We start from the raw sequence: 21,420 nt of genomic DNA, 5'->3' as shown, positions 1-21,420 counted from the left end.
TTTCTTTGAAGTACACGACTCCTAGATATTTGGCAATTTCAGCAATATCATACCATGAGTTTTCGGACTCAAAAGTACATCAAAAATGATCTGCATTCATGCTAATTTCTGACCCAAACAAACCAGAAACAAGTTGCCAATATCAAAAACATTTCTGCATTTTCTAATTGTAACATTGCCGCGACTTCAAGAAACTTTCGGCCAACCAGATTCATGCATTTTTAGCAAAGTGTTTGATCAATAGTTCAAGTATTGTGAACCCCAAACGTGCAAATTAGCATGCCACTCAAGTGTAAGGATCGATAAACAGCCACGGCAAAGGGAAGAAAACAGCACAGAAAACACGACAGCTTTTTGTCTTGCTGCTAATTTTGCAGATTCCAGCTTGTGCAGATTAAATGCCGAAACATTGTATTAATCATTTACCCATCCCATTAAACTTCAAAACACTCGATTAATACAACACCAAAGGTAGGAAATAGAATCATTGCATATCAAACGGACAACAGGGAACAACAGAGAGATGAAAACAATTTTTCGAATGACTTCTGGGTTGTGAATGCAACCATTTCCATCTAGGTGTAACTAGTGGCTTCAAACAACCCAACCGTGGATCAAAGTGGCAATGTGACCACTCATCCTCTCCAGCTCTTAGCTACCCAACCCTTGTGTTTCAATGTGACAATAGAGGTACAGGACATGCAAAAATCTGGAAAAATGTTCCGCAGCCTTCATGCTTTGGACTTCGGCAATAATGCAAGGCAGTATAAACATCATCTAACCCCTACTCTGAACATTCTAAGGCTCCAACAAAACAATGGACAAGGTACAAAAATAGCAAAGAAAGATAAACAGCAAGAAACATTCCCACGCATAAACAACCAAAAATCGAACGAAGCTGTCCAAAAAGCTGTCGTTTTTCAGGATTGGTTCATTCAAACTCAACAGAATCGGCCATGGACATTAAACAAAAGCTTCATGGATTCATCACACATCCCCACAGCTAAACACAAATCCTATCCCAATCAGATTCACAAACGGGACTCACATGGGGACGAAAGCAAGTGTAAAAACCGAGACTTTCTGCATTCTAGTATAGTTCAACAACTCATAAACGCACTCCAAAGTGGAAAGCTGTTACCTTTGGGTTTCTTTTTGTCGGCTGAGGCTTGATGCGATCAAAAGAGGAGGTCTTGGTTCTCCTCCTTTCCCAGCAACCAGCTTTTCTGGCTTTCCTCCGCCGTCGCCTCCTGGTTCTCTGCTTTTCCTTAGCCGAAGTCCTCCTCTCAGTCGTCCTTTTCCTTTTCACTCTGCTCTGTTATTTCTTACTCTCTGCCGTTATCCCCTTTAGCTCTCCTTCAAACTCTCCGTAGCTTTTTCTGGTTTTCTACTGCCGCCCCCTTAAAACCTCCGTAACCTTTTTCTTTCTACAGGCGTCCAACTCCCTCCCTTAGCTCTCTCTGTTTCATTTTGCCCTGAAACCCCCTTTCAAAAGTCTTCCCTGCGGCCGTGGTTTTTTTTTCCTTTTTATATGGAGCCCAAAGGTTCCTAAACCCTCACCCCAATGGTGAGGATGAAAGGTCTGCCCTTCCTTCACATCCAGCCCTCCAATGGGCATCTGTGATCGTCCTTTGCAAGCTTGCATGCCGCGGCCATCTTTTTTTTTCTCTTTTTTTTTTAAAAGGTAATTTAGCAAAATGATAATAAAATTAAGTAAAAACCAACAATTTAATTAACATCAGGTAAAAATAAATAAACTAGAAATAATAAACAGCAAAATTGCAATTTTTCATTTTTCTTTTCATTTTTTCATCAATTTTCACTTTTTTTTTCCTTTTTTTAATGGCAAAATGTCTAAAAATGAGATTAGTAAAACCAAACTAACATAAATATCAATAAAACTAATAATGAAAAATAAAGTCAAAAATTTGGTGTCTACAATGTGTAGATGATTTGTAACGTACAAATACATTGGAATGATCCGCTTAGAGATCCCATTAGGATATCTATCTAGTGTCAATGGTTGTATCTCTTGTGGTAAGTTATGTAAATGATCCTACGACTTGAGATCACCATAGTACCTTGAGTGTGAATCACTACATTTTGACTCTATTGCTTGTTACTCATTAAGAGTGACTTATAGAACAGCGATTGGGTGTAGTGTGAAGCACGGAAAGGTAATGAGTGATCAAAATAGAATTCACCACTCCGATAGTAGGAGTTGATATCCGGATGGCCACTAGTAGGAAATTAACCCTAAAAGGTCGACTACATTAGGTTAATTGAAGAATATTTTCAAGTTAACTTAATCTAGGGTTAATTCTGGAAACTAGTAAATTTAATTAGCCATTAAGGAATTGGCGCTTATTCCTTATTCCTTGACTAATTGGATATCGGTGGTGAAAGGATAATAATTACATGGTAACTTCTCATGGAAAGGTTAGGTCAAAATTCCCTTGACTAATTCCAGGTACTTGGGTGGTCATGATGTGTTGCTAGACACCGCTCATGATTTATAATTATGAATTAATTAATTATTGTAATTAATGATAAAATAAAGTTGTTTATTTTATCTAATTCCTTTTGGGAATTATAAGTCATAATTATTGCCAATGTATTTGGAGCCTATTGGATCACACACATTAGAGTTTTGATTCTGGATTAAAATTATGTGTCCAAGTGAAGACTTGAAAATAAAGTATAAGATACTTTCAGGATTTAAATACAAAGAAAATAAATTCCAGACCTATTTGAGCAGATAGGAGAAAATAGTTATCTCCTATCTATCATATAGTTGAAGGATAGAGTTTGTTGTGGGATAAAAAACCTATCTCTTCCTTTTTTCTTTCTACGAATCCTATCTCTATTAGAACAATGAAAAACCTATGACTCTCTCAAGGGAATAATAGGGTTTTAGCATACATAGAGTGTGGAGGAAAAAGGGTGTGTAAGACATACATAGAGAGAAATATATAGACAAGGAAAAGTGAAAAGAAAGGCTAGCAACTTTCATCACTTTCACACATATATCGTAGAGACGATCTAGATATCACTCTCGCGTGGATTTCGGTAGAGGCAGGACATCTGGACTGCTCAAGGGGCTGTTCGTCTTCTCCAATTCAATAGAGGAACATCACACAGATTAAGGTAATCCATTTTTCCCTCTCTTGTTGAACCATACGCAAAATCTAGGGTGATCCTTGAGTGGGTTTTGGGAATTTGTTTTTATTTCCGCTGCCTTTCTATCCCAAAAACCTAACAAAAAGATTATACTTAACTATTAGTCAAACAACCATCATAATGAAAATAAGGATAAAATGCCCAAAACGGCAAAAAGGGCAAAGAAATGCATGCGCGCGCGCGGAAATGAAAACGGTGTGCGCGACGGAAAACGGTATGAAAATGGGTTGCACGGTTTCGACCATAACTGGAGCTGTGGTTATCGGATCATGGTGTACTAGGTAGTGTTTCGAAACTAAGACAAAGGGTTACAACTTTTATGAAGATAAGTCAACCCAATTCATAGTTGATCCAGGTCGAATTTGCAGATTATAGAACCAGAATTTCATTGTCATTCTGGTTGTTAGTACTGGATTCAAATGGCAATAACTCAGGCTACAAAATTCAGATTGAGACGTTTTCAAATGCGTTGGAAAGCTGAAACATAGAACTAAAATTTTTGTGTTTTGACCAAACGCTGATTTCATACAGATCAAAGTGAAAAATGAAGCCAAAGTTACAGGTTTGACAAACCCTGTTTTATTTTCTGGTTTCCCACTCAATCTAAGCACACTAAATACATCAAATCAAGAAAACACATCATAAACCAACCTCTAAGCTACCATTAAAGCAATACCAAGCTAAGGTCTTCAATCACAACCCAAGCAAAATGCTGAAATTACCAAACCAAAGCTGAAAACTTCCATGGCAAGCGGACATACACCAATTAACATTCATTCCACTTGTAACATTTCATATACCTACTTAGCCCCAAACTAACCACTCAATAATTAACTCAAATCCCTAACTCAAGGCTGGAATTTTCTGAACAAGAGCTAAACTTTCTGCTACAAGCGGAAATTCACCAAATTTGCAACAATTTCGCAACACAAGCTATAACTACATCATTAACACAAGATTACATATAAATTCATCAACCAAAACCCTAATTCAAACCCTTCTTGCTGGACGAATTTTATATGCTACAAAACTAACAAATTTTAACCATGAATTCACTTCCATAAACTAAGCATAAGCATTACTACAACATGAATACCAAGAACAACCATCCATTCCAACAACCAAAGCTGAAAATTACACTATAAAGCTGGAATTTACTATAACCACCACTAAAATCATGAAATCTACCTAAACAAGCCATAACTTTCACTTGTAAACCAATAAATAACACAACCATGAACTAATATCAACTTTACCTAGAATTGGAGAAGCACGATAACCCCTAGGAAGCTTGAACCACCAAAACACTCCACTCCAAGATAGCAATCCACCTTCCTAAGCAACTTCTATGGATTATTTGGTGAATCTATCGGTTAATTTACAAGATTGAGCAAGAAATGAAGAAACCAAAGTTGAAACTTTACTCTTGTTCCTCCCATAGAGCTCTCGGCCCTCTCTCTCTTTTTTCCTCTTAATTTTTGGCATTGTTTTTTTTTTCTTTTAATTTACTAACAACTTACATATTTAAGCCAAAGTCAAATGATACTTTTTCTCCACCAATCAAATTTGAGCTTGGGAAGATCCTAGAAGCTTTAAGATTACTAGTAAACTTACTTTGCTAACCCTCACACTATGGCCCCAACAACTTCTAATCTTTGCAGTTAACTCCATAGATCACCAACTTGATGTAATTCAACAAGCTTAATTACACCTCATTAATCTTGTGACGCCCCGAAAAGAATGAGTGTGAGAACTCGAAAATTTTTATATATTTTGTAGACATTATTTTGTTTCCTTGTCTATAATTTTATACCTTTCTTCAATATATTAATTTCCTAGACATTTTTATAAGGGAATATAGTTTTCAAATCATTTTCTTGATACAAGTTAGTCCACGTTAAGTTTGAATTGTATTATGGACGTTGGACCCGCTAGTGCGGTAAATGTGATATATTTTTGACAACTTGTTGGAGTTTTGTATTAAGGGAGATTATTTTACAAGGTGCTAGGAGACAATTAGAGGTTAGCTAGGTTAATTAGTATGGAGAGACAAGAAGATAAGCTTAAACATTAAAGGAGCCAAGTGTCATGAACCTATTGGGTGTGGACTTTGACCAAACTTTCTTTACCTTTACTAAACATCAAAATTGACCAAAATTTCCTTCATTCTTCTTTCTTTCTTGGCCGAACCATGGAGAGGATAAAAGAGAGAAAATCCATCATCTTGCACTTCAATTTCTTTCTCCAATCTTGAGTTCTAACCGATTAAATTGCAAACCACTTCATAAAACTTGCTAGTTAAGGAGATTCTAAGGTATTGGTGGAGTTGTTTTGGGAGAAAGAAACCTAAGCTACTATCTTTCTTGAGTTGTAAGGGTAAGTTGCTAAGAATTTTCCCTTTTGTTCTTAATAAGGATAGATTAGTGATTTCTAGTGGCTTAACATGTTAATTTGTGGAAGACTTCATGGGTTTAAGTAGTGTTTGTTAAATTTCTGATTTAATGGAGATTTTTCTGATTTTATATGATGATCATGGTTTAATCATGGTATGATGGTTTGTAATGGTGTAAAATGAAGCTTGTATATGTTAGTTACGATTATTTGCGGAAAATTTCGGTTTTGTGCGGAAATTTCAGCTTTAGGGTTCCAAACAGGCCTGTTCTGTCCGGTTTTATTTGAGCATGTTAGAGACCGAATCAGGCTTAACTTAAAACATGAAAGTTGTAGGAAATGGTTTTATCTAGCTTCCTGTAAAATTTCAGCTTGATCTGAACACTGTAACATGTGAAATGACCGAAATACCCTTGACTGTCCATGAACACTGTTTCGCGCCCAGATTTCTGTTTTCGTGGAAATTTTCATTTTCGACCCTGAAAATGAATGATTTGGCTTTGGAGGTCTTCATGATAAATATAGGTACATGTCTTGGCTTTGAAACTCCATAAGATTCGTTTCAATCCGATAAGTGTAGCTTCAGTTGTGGTTGTTGTGCTAAAAGGTGTATTTGATAGTTTATGATGTGTATGGGGTTGATTTGAGATGAATTGGTGTTGCTTGTAGGATGGAAAAGTAAGGAAATTAAGGGGATATGCTGTCCGATCTTTGAAAGCATTTGCTTGCTTTGAGTTTGAGTTGAAGGGCTTGGATTTGAGCAAGGCAATGATATATGATGGATGGTTCCTGAACCGTGGTTGGTGAGTGACCCCTCAACTATTTCCAAAGTTACTTTTGAACTATTTCTTGCATCGCTTACCCGATTGCATAACTAATTCTTGCATTGGTCGCTCAATTTGCATATCATTTGTGTATGTGTGTAAGCCATGACATAACTTGACTCCGATGAGTTCTTGGGAAATCTTGTGATTAGAACCAACATCTCCACTACTGTGTAGTTGGAGCAATTGGCTCCCTTGTACTGTTTGACTTTTCTGGATCCGTTGGAGTATTGGAATTCTAAGTACGATGATTTCACTGGTCCACATGAGCATTAAATGTACATTTGATTGCTGATTCATGTCATCATCTAAATGCACTATTGGGAAGCTTATTTGTTTTCTGATTTTACTGGTTACTCACTGAGCTTTTAGCTCACTCCCAATTATTTTCTTCTCCCCACAGGGATTGAGGCAAAGGAAGAACTTGTATTTGGGTCTTTGTGTGACTGGAAGGCATATATCTTGTATAGTTTAGATTTGGATTTATTCTATGCACTAGTTGGGCTTGTACAAATATTTGGATTTGAAATGGATGTATGTGTATGTTCCACGCTTAGAATTAGTTTCCACTTCGCTTATGATATGTAATTCTTGGGAAATTTGATGTAATATTTGAGATTTATATTGTATTTTGTTTGAGGGTTGTAGTGAGTGACTGAGTCCCGGCGAGAGCTGGGCAAGCGGTCCGCCGAACCCTTTGGTTCGCCTTAGGGGGAGGTGGGGCTGTCACAGTCGGTATCAGAGCTTAGGCTTCCGATCTCTGTAGTGTATCCTAGGCTAAAGTTTAGGATGCCGGACTGTGGGATTTGATTTGATTTGATTTGAAAGTTAAGCTACTGAGGTAATTATTAGTACTGACTATGGAGGATAAGAGACCAAGATTTGATGGTCCAACTCCATGTATGATGATTTTGAACTAAGATAAGAGAGTATCAAAAGAATAAAATGCATTTTCCGCCTATTTACCTCCTAGAGAATTTCTGCTTTGAAATTTTAAAGAAAAACTAGGATGTACTAGTTTATTTTCAAACGATGATTGGAAATAATATATATATATGCTTTAAGCCGGTCTAATTTTCCGATTTTGGTAATATGTGAATTATGTGAACTGATGAGCTTGTTGAATTTTGTATATGATGGGCTGATACAAGGTTACAATTTTGTAAATTAGGTTTTCCCCCTTGATTGTATACTAGTGTATTCTCACACTTGAATTGTCTATGCTTTACATGAAAAAAAAAATCTTGAGTTTTCGGAAGAATGGCGAACTGTTGTTGTTATAATGTAAATCTTGAACTTGATAAGATTTTTGTTACTTTAAATACTCTTCTTATGTTTTAAAATTTTTGGTTTTTAAGAAAAGTGAGCCTATCTTTAGGTGTACGGACTGAGGAAACTTTGAGATATAGAGTAACTGCATTTAAGAGCACGAAGTTAGTGTGAATTGACTTGGTTTCCATTTGACACGTAAGTTAGCCACCACGGAGACACCCGCGCGTCATTGACTACCAGGAGAGGCCGGGAGGTCCGATCCGGCTGTGGTATACTACTAGTCGGACCCGTCGTTGTATGCGATGTCAGAACCATTCTTACGCCGATCATGTGGTCGTGGCGGTACTTGACGAACGAAGGCGACTTAGGCGTGCTGCCGCTAGGGATCATACGGAACTGCTTAGGCTGCGAGGCATCATGCGGATGCAAGCAGACCGGATAGGGGAGCTCCGAGAGGATATAGCTATGGAGCAAGAACGCACTAATGCGCTTAGGGAGCAGTTGCAATGGGTTAACCATCACCTTGCCAATGTCGTCCGGGAGGTTAGAGACCTTTCCGGCGGCATTATTAACGAGTGTGAGGCGCTGATCCAGGGTATGATTGGCGCCAATGCGCAGGCGGAGGCTCCTAGTTATGGAACCTCTGACGAGGGGAGCACCCCTAGTTCTAGCCACGGGGGAGAGTCGGTGGCCTCGGTAGGGATTAGGCTGGACGTTTTGAACCACTTTTGTTGCTATGGGAACCGTATATCAGGGAAGAACCCTTAGCTAGCCGTTTTTGTACGTTTGGACTAGCATTGTATATATAACTTTTGGATGATGCAGTTCCCTCATGGACTTCCTTTGTATTGTACTTGACTGACTGTTACTATGTGACTTGTTTGCCACTGTTGTGTTTATGTGTATATGTTTTGGTTGTGTATATCTTTTGGTTCCTTATTTCCGTTTACTATTATCTTTAATATTATATTATATTCATGATCTACCCAAGATCGACTCGACTCTATGGAAGGCACTCGCAGTGGCCGAGGCCGTGGACGCGGGAATAGGCAACCCGCGTCTGAAAGGGGCACTGGGGAAACCTCGTCTGGACCAAACCCTGAACCTAGGGTTGACCCCAATGTCCAAATAGCTGCTGCCATGCAGCAAATGACTAATTTATTGGCCCAAGTGGTGCAGCAACAGGGTCAAAACTCTAATCCTAACCCGGGAAACCCTGGCAACCACGTGGAGAGCGAGGACAGGGCTCTCGAGAAATTCCAGAAGTTTGCCCCACCGAAGTTTATCGGGGGGCTCGATCTGGACGTGGCCGAAAGGTGGCTAGAAAAGATGATGGACATCTTTGCCGCCTTACATTATACGGAAGAGAGGCAGGTGACTTTCGCCTTCTTTCAACTAGAAGGGGCGGCCCGTTCCTGGTGGAACGTCATACGGCAAAAGTGGGAACGGGAACAAACGCCCAGGACCTGGGTGAACTTTATGAGGGAGTTCAACGCCAAATTCTTCCCTTCTCTGGTTCAGGAGCGGAAAGAAGATGAATTTATCTGACTTCGCCAAGGGACCCAGACTGTGGCCGAGTACGAGAGCCAATTCACTCGGCTATCCAAATTCGCGCCCAAACTCATCGTGACCGAGCAACGAAGAATACGGTGATTCGCCAAAGGTTTGAACATGGAGATCCAGAAGGATCTAGCCATCGCCCAAATTAACGTCATCAGTGATGCTGTAGAGAAGGCGCAACGAGTGGAAAGCGCCAGGCTCCAAGTGAGGAACTTTCAAGCTAAAAAGTGAGGATTTCCTAGTAGTAGTTCTGGACAGGGGGATAAGAGTACCCCTTCCAAGTTTGGACGGCAGCCGGGAGTAGCGAGAGGGACTCAGTCCAGAGGTGGCCAAGCTAGGCGAGGCCAAAGAGGAAATTTCCAGGGGGACTCAGCTTCAGTATCTCGAGGTCCCTGTGGACATTGTGGGAAGTCAAGTCAAACCACACGGAAGACAATTGCTGGAGGAAGGAAGGGAAATGTTTACGCTGCGGGAGTACAGACCACCAACTGGCCACTTGCCCGGTCCTCAAACAAGATGGAAGGGGAAGCCAACAACCGCCGAGGACCAATTCTGGATCAGCTAAAGGAGAAGGGACTAAACCCAAGGCGTCGGCTCGAGTGTATTCGCTAGAGCCACAGCAGGTCCCTGACTCTTCCGAGGTCGTAGAAGGTACGATCCCTGTATTTCACCGATTTGCGAAGGTCTTAGTAGATCCTAGTGCCACCCATTCCTTTGTTAACCCTACTTTCATGTGTGGTATTGATATCAAGCCTGCTAGTTTACCTTATGACCTAGAAGTTAGTACCCCTACCGGGGACCATCGTTTGATCACTAGTATGGTTTATAAGGATTGCGAGGTTTGGGTAGGAGAGAGAAAATTGCTGGGGGATTTGATCAGCCTGTCAATTAAGGGGTATGATGTAATCTTGGGCATGGACTGGTTAGCCAGGTATAATGCTCAACTTGATTGTAAGAGAAAGGTAGTAGAATTCCGCATTCCTGGGGAGGCTACCATAAGATTAGATATAAGGGGTAGGTTAGCCTCATCCGCCTTGATCTCGGGTATTCGGGCTAGGAAATTATTAAATAGAGGGGCATATGGGTTTTTAGCCTTTCTAATCAATACCCTCATCGATAAACTAAAGGTAGAGGATGTGCATGTAATGAAGGAATATCCGGATGTGTTTCCTGATGAGTTAGTAGCTCTACCTCTAGAAAGAGAGATAGAATTCGAAATCGACCTGTTACCAAGAACCTCGCCTATCTCAAAAATCCCGTATCGGATGGCCCCTGCTGAGCTTAAGGAGTTGAAATTGCAGTTGCAAGACCTTTTGGAGTGGGGGTTCATTCAAGAGAGTGGGTCTCCTTGGGGAGCCCTTGTATTGTTTGTGAAGAAGAAGGATGGGAGTCTGCGAATGTGTATAGACTACCGGGGGCTAAACAATGTTACGATTAAAAATAAGTATCCACTGCCCTATATTGATGAGTTGTTCGACCAGTTGCAAGGAGCAGTGGTCTTCTCAAAATTAGATCTTCGACAGGGGTATTACCAGTTGTTGATTAGGAAAGAGGATATTCTGAAAACTGCTTTCAACTCAAGATATGGGCATTATGAATTCGCAGTTATGCCCTTTGGACTAACCAATGCCCCTGCCGCCTTCATGGATCTAATGCATAGGGTTTTTAAGCCCTACTTGGACCGATTTGTCGTCATTTTCATTGATGACATCTTGGTCTACTCTAAGACTCGCGAGGAGCATGAACAGCACCTAAGAATTGTTCTGTAAACCCTAAGAGAGCATCGGTTATACACCAAGTTCAGTAAGTACGAGTTTTGGCTGTAGAAAATTTCTTTCTTAGGGCACGTAATTTTCCAAGAGGGCATCTCGGTTGACCCGGCAAAAGTAGAGGCCGTGACTAAATGGAAGATGCCAGAAAACCCCACAGAGATTCGTAGTTTTCTAGGGTTGGCGGGGTATTACCGGCGTTTCATTAAGGACTTTTCCAAACTAACTGGTCCTTTAACCGACTTGACAAAGAAGCATGGTCGGTTTGTGTGGGATGCCAAGTGCGAAATGAGTTTTCAAGAGCTAAAGAAAAGATTAACTATGGCGCCAGTTCTAGTCTTGCCCAATGGAGTAGACGGGTTTACCGTCTATACCGACGCGTCGCGGGAAGGTCTGGGGTGTGTGCTGATGCAGAACCGGAATGTGATATCTTTTGCCTCTAGGAAATTGAAACCCCATGAGCAAAACTACCCAACCCACGATCTTGAGTTAGCCGCGATTGTTTTCGCTCTGAAGAAGTGGAGACACTACCTATACGGGGTAACCTTCGAGGTGTACTCAGACCATAAAAGTCTTAGATACCTCTTCTCGTTAAAGGAATTAAATATGAGGCAGCGACGGTGGATGGAATTTCTGGAGGATTATGACTGTACTATCAACTACCATCCGGGGAAGGCGAACGTGGTGGCTGATGCCTTAAGTCGCAAGGCTCAAGTAGCAGGGTTAATGATCAAAGAGTGGGATTTGTTAGAATCCGTTTGTGAGTGGAAACCCTGCCTTGGGAGTCATAAGGTGGTTTTTGGTAATATTAAGGTAACATCCACCCGACTGGAGCGAATTAAAGAAGCACAAAAGGAGGATTCGATGGTGCGAAAGTGGGAAGAGAAGGTGAAAAAAGGGGAATCAACCGACTTCAACTTCAGTCCCGAGGGTATTCTAAAATACCGAAACCGAGTGGTGGTGCCTAAAGATGAAATGTTAAAAACATAGATTTTAGAGGAAACTCATCGGTCCAAGTATACGATCCATCCGGGTAGTAGCAAGATGTATCAAGACCTAAAAGGAGCATATTGGTGGGACAATATGAAGAAGGAAATCGCTTTGTACATGCAGAAATGTCTTGTTTGCCAACAAGTCAAGGCGGAGCATCAAAAACCATCAGGCTTATTACAACCTCTTGAGATACCCGAGTGGAAGTAGGAAAACATCACAATGGATTTCGTTTCAGGTTTTCCGCGAACGCTACGAGGACACGATACCGTTTGGGTGATCGTCGATCGATTAACCAAATCGGCTCATTTCTTGCCGGTAAACATGAAATACTCCATGGAGAAATTGGCTCAGGTATACATGGACGAGATCGTAAGGCTACATGGCGTTCCTGTGAGCATCGTTTCAGACAGAGATCCCCGTTTTGTATCTAGGTTTTGGCAAAAATTCCAAGGGACTCTGGGGACCAAACTCAACTTAAGCACCACCTATCACCCTCAGACGGATGGACAATCAGAGCAAACAATTCAAACTCTTGAGGACATGTTAAGGACCTGTATTCTGGATTTTGGGGGTAACTGGGGTCAACACATGACCTTAGTGGAGTTTACGTACAATAACAGCTACCATTCGTCAATTCAAATGGCTCCATATGAGGCACTATATGGGAGGAAGTGCTGGTCACCGATTTACTGGGATGAAGTCAGCGAAAGGAAAGTTCTAGATCCAACGGCTATTCCATGGATGGAGGAGGCACGAGAAAAGGTCAAGTTGATACAACAAAAAACTCCTTATTATGTTTTGTATTTTAATAACTTCTTCTTTATCTGTTAAATGCTAGATATAACTGATAAAGTCCTTAGAATACTTACTAATGTGATGGTGGTCACAAGTGTTGATGACTATGAGATATCAATCACATTTATAGTAATATTCTTAAATTTATGAGATACCAAACAGGAATTTAAAACGGGATTGACCCGAACAAAAAATTTAAACGGGACTGACCCGAACAAGAATTTAAAACGGGACTGGCCCGAACAAGGAATTTAAAAACGGGACTGGCCCGAACAGAAAATTTAAAACGGGACTGACCCGAACGAGAATTTAAAACGGGACTGACCCGAACAAGAAATTTAAACGGGACTGACCCGAACAGGAATTTAAACGGAACTGACCCGAACAGGAATTTAAACGGGACTGACCCGAACAGAAAAGTAAATGGGATAGACCCACGGGATAGACCCGGACAGAAAAGTAAATGGGATAGACCCACGGGATGTAAATGGGATAGACTCAAGGGATAGACCCGGACAGAAATTTAAAAATCATGATGCACACTAGTGGGACTGACCCACGGCTAGTGGCGATAAAAGTGAAATGCTCACTGGCGGGACTCACCTCACGCTCCAGTGGCTGTGAAAATGAAATGCTCACTGGCGGGACTAACCTCATGCTCCAGTGGCTGTGAAAATGAAATGCTCACTGGCGGGACACCCTCACGCTCCAGTGGCTAAAATGAAAGCGCACTAGTGGGACTGACCCAACGGCTAGTGGCGGTACAAAATGAAATGCTCACTGGCGGGACTCACCTCACGCTCCAGTGGCTGTGAAAATGAAATGCTCACTGGCGGGACTAACCTCACGCTCCAGTGGCTGTGAAAATGAAATGCACACTGGCGGGACTAACCCACGCTCCAGTGGCGATATAAATGAAATGCACATTGGCGGGACTAACCCACGCTCCAGTAGCGATGAAAATGTCTTGACAATCGGACAGTGGGATCAAACCCGAGCCTGCCGTGATGAACTTGATTTGATTTTTTGATTTTTTGACTTTTTGACTGAGAGAGACTTGTCGAAATAATTTGCCCCAGTGTAGATGAATTGGTCAGTCTTAGTTGGTGGTACAAAATCCAAGCCCAACGTGAACTTTGTGGAGTTGGCGGCACAAAATCTAGGCCCAACGTGATTTTTGTGATGTTGGCGGCACGAAATCCAGGCCCAACGTGGTCTTTGTGAATGGTCAGCGGGATAGAACCCAGTTCTGCCGAGGTTGGCGGGATAAAACCCAGCTCCAACGTGATATAAGCGGCCAGCGGGATAGAACCCAGTTCTGCCGAGGTTGGCGGGACAAAACCCAGTTCCAACGTGATTTTTGTGAAGTTTGTGAATGGTCAGTGGGATAAGACCCAGTCCTGCCATCCAATTGGTCAAGAAATTGGATTTGATTTGCCCCCAGTGTAGGGCCCTTTTTCCCTTCTTTCTTTTCTTTCTTCGGCATCGGCCTTCCACATCACCGGATGCTCTTTCGTCGATTTCAACTATGAATACCTGCACAGGGGGCCTACATGCACTCAAATTTTCATGAAAAAGGCAGCGTGATTGATTTGAAAGTCTTGCTTGAGTCTTTGACGAAATCCTCAAATGGACTATAAAAAATTTGCCCCAGTGTGGGCTTATTTTGTGAAATCTTGCAAATAAAAATTTTGCCCCAGTATGGGCCCATGTGATTGCAAAAATCGGTTTGGATGCCTCTCCATTTATTTGAACAAAGTAAGAAACTGTGTTTTCTATATAATGTGAAGAAATTTGAACGTCTTGCTTAAAATCACACAGCAAATTTCATGATGAATTTCTCAAAATAATGCCAAATTACAAAAGATTTCTTCCTCACTTTAACATCGATACTTTGGGTAATGGGTGTTATGTCTGATTTGGAAATGGGAGGTCAAGATTTGTCTTATTCTTGTGCCCAAATGGTATGTAATCCCTTCAATACCACATCTTGGTGAAAGCAAAGAGTTTGTCACCCTTATTTCTTAAGAAAACTTAGTCAACGCATAAGCTTGATGCGAAAACTGGTTATACCCTTATGATCATGAGTGATCGATGGATTTCTTATAAGCATAATCCTCACTTTGGGTTGTCATGAAGGAATAAGTCAACGATGGACTTTTATAGGCTTGTAATCTGGCTTGAAGACGATAGTTAAAGAAATAATTTTCAAGGATATTGCACTGAAGATCGCATTTTTCAACATTGCCCTCATCTGGACTCCAAGATTTTGGAGTTTGTTTGACTTTTTATCATCGTTCAACAGGGTCTTTCAACATCAAATCTTTTTGCATTTTTCTTTTGCATTCACTTCGCTCGCTTTTCCTTTTTCTTTTCCTTTTCTCAAAAGTACCCTCGCGGGGTTTCACATGAAGAGCAGTGTCAACCTCACACCTAATCAATTCAGAAATACATTCAAAAAATTTCTTGGCATCAGTACATGAACATCACTTGCCAATTAGAACATTCCTTGACGGAGATATTGCAAAGAACAGGAGTCAGGACTTTCGGCTTTTGTAATGGGGGTCAGGTGGGGTGCTTAGAAAAGTTAAGGCTTGAAAACGAATTTCAAAAGTGGTTTGAAGAATCTGAGATCGCATTATTGCGCCAGCCCTATTTTAGGGCTAAATCAGAATTTGCCCCAGTTTATGCTCAATTGAGGCTTTTCACTTTCATTTTCTGTCTTCTTTTGACTTTTCGGCTTTTTGCCATTCTTTGAAATTTGCCCCAGTTTATTTTTGAACTGAGGTTCTCTTTTCTTCTTTTGTTTTTGATTTTGTTGCTTTTCACTTTTTCACTTCTTGAAATTTTCCTTTTCAACTCAAACTTGCCTCAGTGTGGGGCTTGCGATTCTCAGGGGTTGCCAAACGAAATAATTTGTTCTGAAGGCTCAAAAGGGATAACTAGGGATAGAATGTTTGATTGGAAAAGAAGAGGGCCTGACTTTTATTCCGTCCCTTACAATAACTCTGAAAGGAAACTTTCGTTAATGCGAAATTTTTTGCATGTATCTGAATTAATTGACTGAGGAAGACTCTTACTCATTCATATCTATGAAGCATAAGTGATCCGCCGGACAGAACTTGTCCTTTTTCTCTTTTCTTTTCTTTTGAACCCAGGTAGAATCAAATTTCTTCAAATTTGCGATTCCCTCTTTTCTTTTAATTTTGGCACTTTTGCTTTTCTTCTTTTTTTGAAAAATTCTCCAATCTCCCTCCCCAATGTGGGGTACGATCACAAGTGCATTTGAAAGGAACCACCTATTTGGCTCAAATGAGGATGCAAGGGATAAATAGTGTTTGAATTGTAGAAGCGATGGCCAAAGTATCATTCTTACACTTCATGACAACCAGAGTAACGAAATGTTCATTGACAATCCATTCCCCTTTTTAATATTTTGAAAATTTTCCAATGAAGGGTAGTGATCATTAGGGCTCTTATTTGAAACGAAATTATTCTTTCAAAGGCTCAAATGGGAGAGGAAATGATAAAATATGTATAGGTGGGGAAAAGAATGCTTGAAGTATCATTCCAAGTTTTCAAAACAAACAAGAATAATGCACATTTTTGCTTTCACTTAGATGTGATTGAATCGGATTAGACACCGCGAACATTTTCAAGCAAAAGTTGCCCCAATTTGTAATTTATCAATCAAGGTGATTGATTTATTGGGGCCAATAGAAGTAGGCAAAATATGAATTGTACAGTGAAGGTGAAAAAAGGTATCGTATTGGGTCCTTTGAGTGGCCTCTTATAGTTCTGAACACTCTTATTGCATAGCTCGAATCACCAATCTGGTGTATACATTTGTGAGTTTTCAGGCGGGAGGTTGATAAAATCTCAATTCGGTCTTATTTCTTAAAATTCATCATGAAATCTCTTAATGAGCTCAACAAAGAATGAAATGTACACGAGTGTTATACAAAACAAACAATTGTCTGAACAAAAGCTTTGTTATTGCCAATGTTTGAAAAATTTAAAAGCAATCCTACAGAATTCCTTTGCACATGTATACACATTTTCTCTCTTAATATCCCCTTTTTCTTTGAGCAATGAAATCCCTTAGATGTTTTGCACGAGCGCTTTCAAATGAATTTTCGAATTCACATTGTAAGGCCTGCCTGAGAATCAAGTAATACTTGTAATTTTCAAACCTTATCAGATTAAAATTGTTATCAGATATGGAAAGATATTTTTCACCTTATTGAAATATTTTTATGAATGCAGGGGGAAAGGGGAAAAATAAAAGAAAAATACCCGGAGTTAGTAAGCAAAATTGTAAAATCGGTATGCATGTCCTATGGGGGAGCCCTTTTGTGCCAAGGGTAGGCCTAGCATGAAAATGCAATCCTCTAGGGTAGGCACTATACCATACCTGACGAATCCGATCAATTGATTGAGTGAAAAATGATTTGAAAAATTTGGCCAATCTGGAGTGAGAAGAAACATTCGTCCTAAAAAATGAGGACAAAGTCCGAATGAATTGCTTATTTTGATCGACGCATGATGTGTCAAAAGGGGTAAAATGGTCAAATTCATTGAATGAAATTTGATTATTTATTGAAAATTGAATGGATAACCCTAAAAATGAATTAAACTAATCAAATGAATTGAATGAAATCAATTGATCAAACCGATCGAGTGAAAGGATGATTTATTCAAAATCGACCGAATTGCCCTAAAAATAGGTAAACTGGTCAAATGGATCGAAAAATTGACTAAATCACCGTAAAAAGGGTAAACTAGTCAAATGAAATTGAACGAATCTGATGATTTGAATTTATTCAAAATTGATTGAGTTGACCCAAGAATGGGTAAACTAATCAAATGAATTGAATGAAATTGGTGATCTTATTCAAAAATCGACTAGATTGCCTTAAAATGGATAAACTAGTCAAATGAATTCGAAATCGACTAGGTTGCCCTAAAAATGCACAAATTGATAAAATGGACTAGATGAAATTGATGAATAAAATGATCCAATGGACTGAATGGAATTAACGGCTTATTGCGATGCATTAGTCTATGAGCCTTCTAAAATCAAATTTTGGCCTCAGTTTATTTATCGTCTCAATAGCGAGGAATGATTTGTGAATTTCTTCAAATTAATGTCCTTTTTGCAAGGGATTTTTACCAATTTGATAAAATGGCCAAAAAGTGATTATTAAACGCTCATATTCCAAAGATTGCTCTATGAAAATGATCGGATCCTACCTTACCTTGTGCACTACCCCTTTGGATGGTACAAAATGTAAACGTGCAAGTCTCCTTGGATTAAGTATCCGAGACACAAGGTGGCTTATTCCTAACACGGGATCCCCTAAATGGCATTCCCTTCTGGGGTTTATGCATGATGCCAGTTTATTAAAGCGATGTAAACATGATATGATGACCTAAAGGGACCTTTTATACGCCAAGGTAGGCTTAGAATGCTATGCAATTATTAATGTATGAATGCAATATACCAAAATCTTTAAACGTGCAATAACCTATCTACAAGGGTAGGTTCTAAAAGAAGGTCATGCCAGACCTCTTATTTGCTAGGGTTTGTGAATGCGATGGGGACAAAATCAAGAAAAGTTAGTTCAGCCACATAACACATTGTAGCAACGAGATAAAGCAATAAAATCAATACAAAGAAATAAAGCAATAAAAGGGAAAAAAGGGTTGGATCCCTCCCCTCGTGAATAGTGTCCCTAATAAGGCAAGGCAGACTCTACCCTAGGCAAGCTATCATAGATGCATGAGGTATTGGCTCACTAAAGCATCTAGACTCGATAGGTTTCGGCTCCCAAGCCTTCAGACCTAAAGGTGAAGGGTCATCACTCCCAGGGCCTTTGATCGGTGGCTCGAGTGATCCCTTAGGTAGCGCTATGGGTGCAGGGCACACCATCCGCCTACCCAAGGCAATCGATCCTAATCCTACAAGGAGGTGTGGGATGGCGCCCACGAAAAAGGAAAAAGAAAGGGTAAATAATTAAAAGCATATGCACGTATACTAGTGCTCGTTTGGAAGGGAGGGATCAAGAACCAACGCAAGGCTCTAGGGTATGTCCCCCCACCCAAATGCAATGCAAAGCGCGAGATAAAACAAGTACAACATACATCCAAACAACCAATCATACATACGCAAGTGAGGGAATGGCTTGATACGCGCGCGAGGCAAAAAGTCCTAAAAAGGAAAATGCAACCCTAATATCCAAATGCTATGCATAAAAAGGGTAGAAAAAGGAAAAGAATAGCTAAATCAAATGCTTGGACCCTCTTAGGAAAGCCCCAGTGGAGTCGCCAACTGTCGCGCCCCACTTTTTGATGTGGTGTGAAAGTGTGGAATATGTATGTGAACGTGTGTAAATGAAAATAAAAGGCCATGGGACTTGAAAATGCGACGATTTGGCCAAACAAAGTTCAAAAGGGTTTTTTTGTATGGAAAATGGAGTCGCCACTTGGTATAGAGTTAGGGTGTACCAAGTCACCCAAAAAGTGATTTTTTGGAAAGAAAAATAAACAAAACCCATTTTAGAGAACTTTTAGGTCTATATAACCAAAGAAAGGGATCGGGGGTCACATTTGATAAGGGAGAAGGCAAAGGCAAAGCCTAAGGCACTCCCTTACCCTAGCAAGAGCTAGTTGCGTGATTTAGCCCCACTTTTCCTAATTCTTCTACCCAAAATAAGCGTTGCATGTTGGATGTGACTAATGGATATGAAAAAGGAAAGAAAAATGCAATCCTAAATCTAAAATGTCTCGTATGAGGCTTTTTGGTCCCAACCACATGAGTTGTGGTGGCCAATAAGGAAAGTCCTCATAGAGGTCGCGAATGATGCAAATGAAGACTCAAATATGAGTGCAAGTGTGAAAATGTATGAAAACGTGCATGTGTGAGAATGTAAGACAAGTGCATGTGTGCAAATTGGGAAAATAAATGTGTTTGTGTGCAAATGAATGAAAATATGATAGTAGATACATATAAGTGCAATTGGGTGCAATTTGTGAGATAGAAAAACAAGTGACAAGAGGAAAAATGTGTGAGCATAGCATTTGCATTGAGAAGGACATAAGTAGTGAGAAAATGTGAACAAAAGGGTGAGAAAGTGAAATAAGAATGAGAATGTATGAACTTAGAGGAATGCATCAAGTCGGGTACGGGAATGACTCCTAACTTTGCGACGTTAATTTTCCCTTTGATTGGAAGGAAAAACTAGCGTGCTAAGGCTATTGGGTAGCCACACTCGCTCGTTTCCCTTATCGAAAGGGGACCCTCAAGCAAATGGACCCTATAACTAGCATGAGAATGCAAAAGCCTAAAATGAGGGGGAAAAGGTTGGAGGGGCATGCCAAATGCTAAAAACTAAGAAAAATGCATGAGATGTAGTGAAACATGCAAATATGAACTAGCGAGGGGAATCCCTAAGGGTCTAGCGTTGGACTAGCCCATATCTATGAATTTCGACTAGCGTTGGACTAGTGGAAAACGGGACAATGAGCCACAACTAGCGTTGGGCTAGTGTGGATTCGGGAAAGGGGGCCACAACTAGCATTGGACTAGTGTGGTGACGTCCATTCATCCATTACATTCATCCACGACTATAGAAAGCAAGTAGACATGCAAATCATCTATAAACATGTAGCACATAACACTTAGCATGCTCGACTAGATGCAAGAACCTAATAAAGCAAATTAACACGTAGCAACAAAAGCAAGCAATCAATCTAATGAACCTATTACATTTGCTAACTAAAACAAAAGGGGAAGGGGAAAAATGGACAAAATGCTTGCCAAGCCCTATCTATTACAAGCCAAGAGGTGTACACATACCCCATAAATAAATAAAAGAGAGACTTAATAAAAAAGCAAAAGCAAAAGAAACAAATGAAAGGTATTAAGGAAAAACAAGGAAAGCAAAGTAGACATGCAATTCTCACTTAACACGTTGGAGCACATAGGAGAGACAAAAAAGATAAAAGAAGTTATACCTCCCTCACGATGGTAATCAAATGAAGTAAAAATGGCTTCAAAACAATAAAAAGGTCAAGGTACCACTTTATTTAAGAAAAATTAAAAGAAATGTGCAAAACAAAGCTCACTTGATCATAAAGTCCCTAAAGTCATGTCTTAAGCGCAATTGAAGCAAAGCATGGTAGTTAATTGAAGCAAACAAGCAATGAAGTTGCACAAATTAAAATTACCAAGGACCAAATTGATGAAATTATTTAATTGATTGGGTCTTAGTGGAACAAGGAGAGACTTGGGGGGCCAAAGTGCAATTTTCAGAGAATTATTTCATGCAAATTCATGCAACCCACGTAGCTTATGCTTCTGCAAAGTTTCAGCTAACATCTATGCTGCAACCTATTGTGTTTCAACGCCAACCTTAACATTACCAATGAACATCAATCACAAGACACAAACTCTCCAATTATCAGTCAACCCAACCATTCCACCTCTCTTGCAAAAATCAAAACAGAAAGTCTGGAATGATAGCTGCCAGAGGTAAAAAAAAAGAATATAGCAACGGAATGCAGCCGAAACAGAATGCAGCAAGAATTCTTAGTGTTCGAACATGACCCAAACATTTCAACATGCAAACTCAACA

Source organism: Coffea eugenioides, unplaced genomic scaffold, assembly GCF_003713205.1.
Source record: "Coffea eugenioides isolate CCC68of unplaced genomic scaffold, Ceug_1.0 ScVebR1_3598;HRSCAF=5059, whole genome shotgun sequence".
Lineage (NCBI taxonomy): Eukaryota > Viridiplantae > Streptophyta > Magnoliopsida > Gentianales > Rubiaceae > Coffea > Coffea eugenioides.
This window is presented reverse-complemented; position numbering follows the sequence as displayed.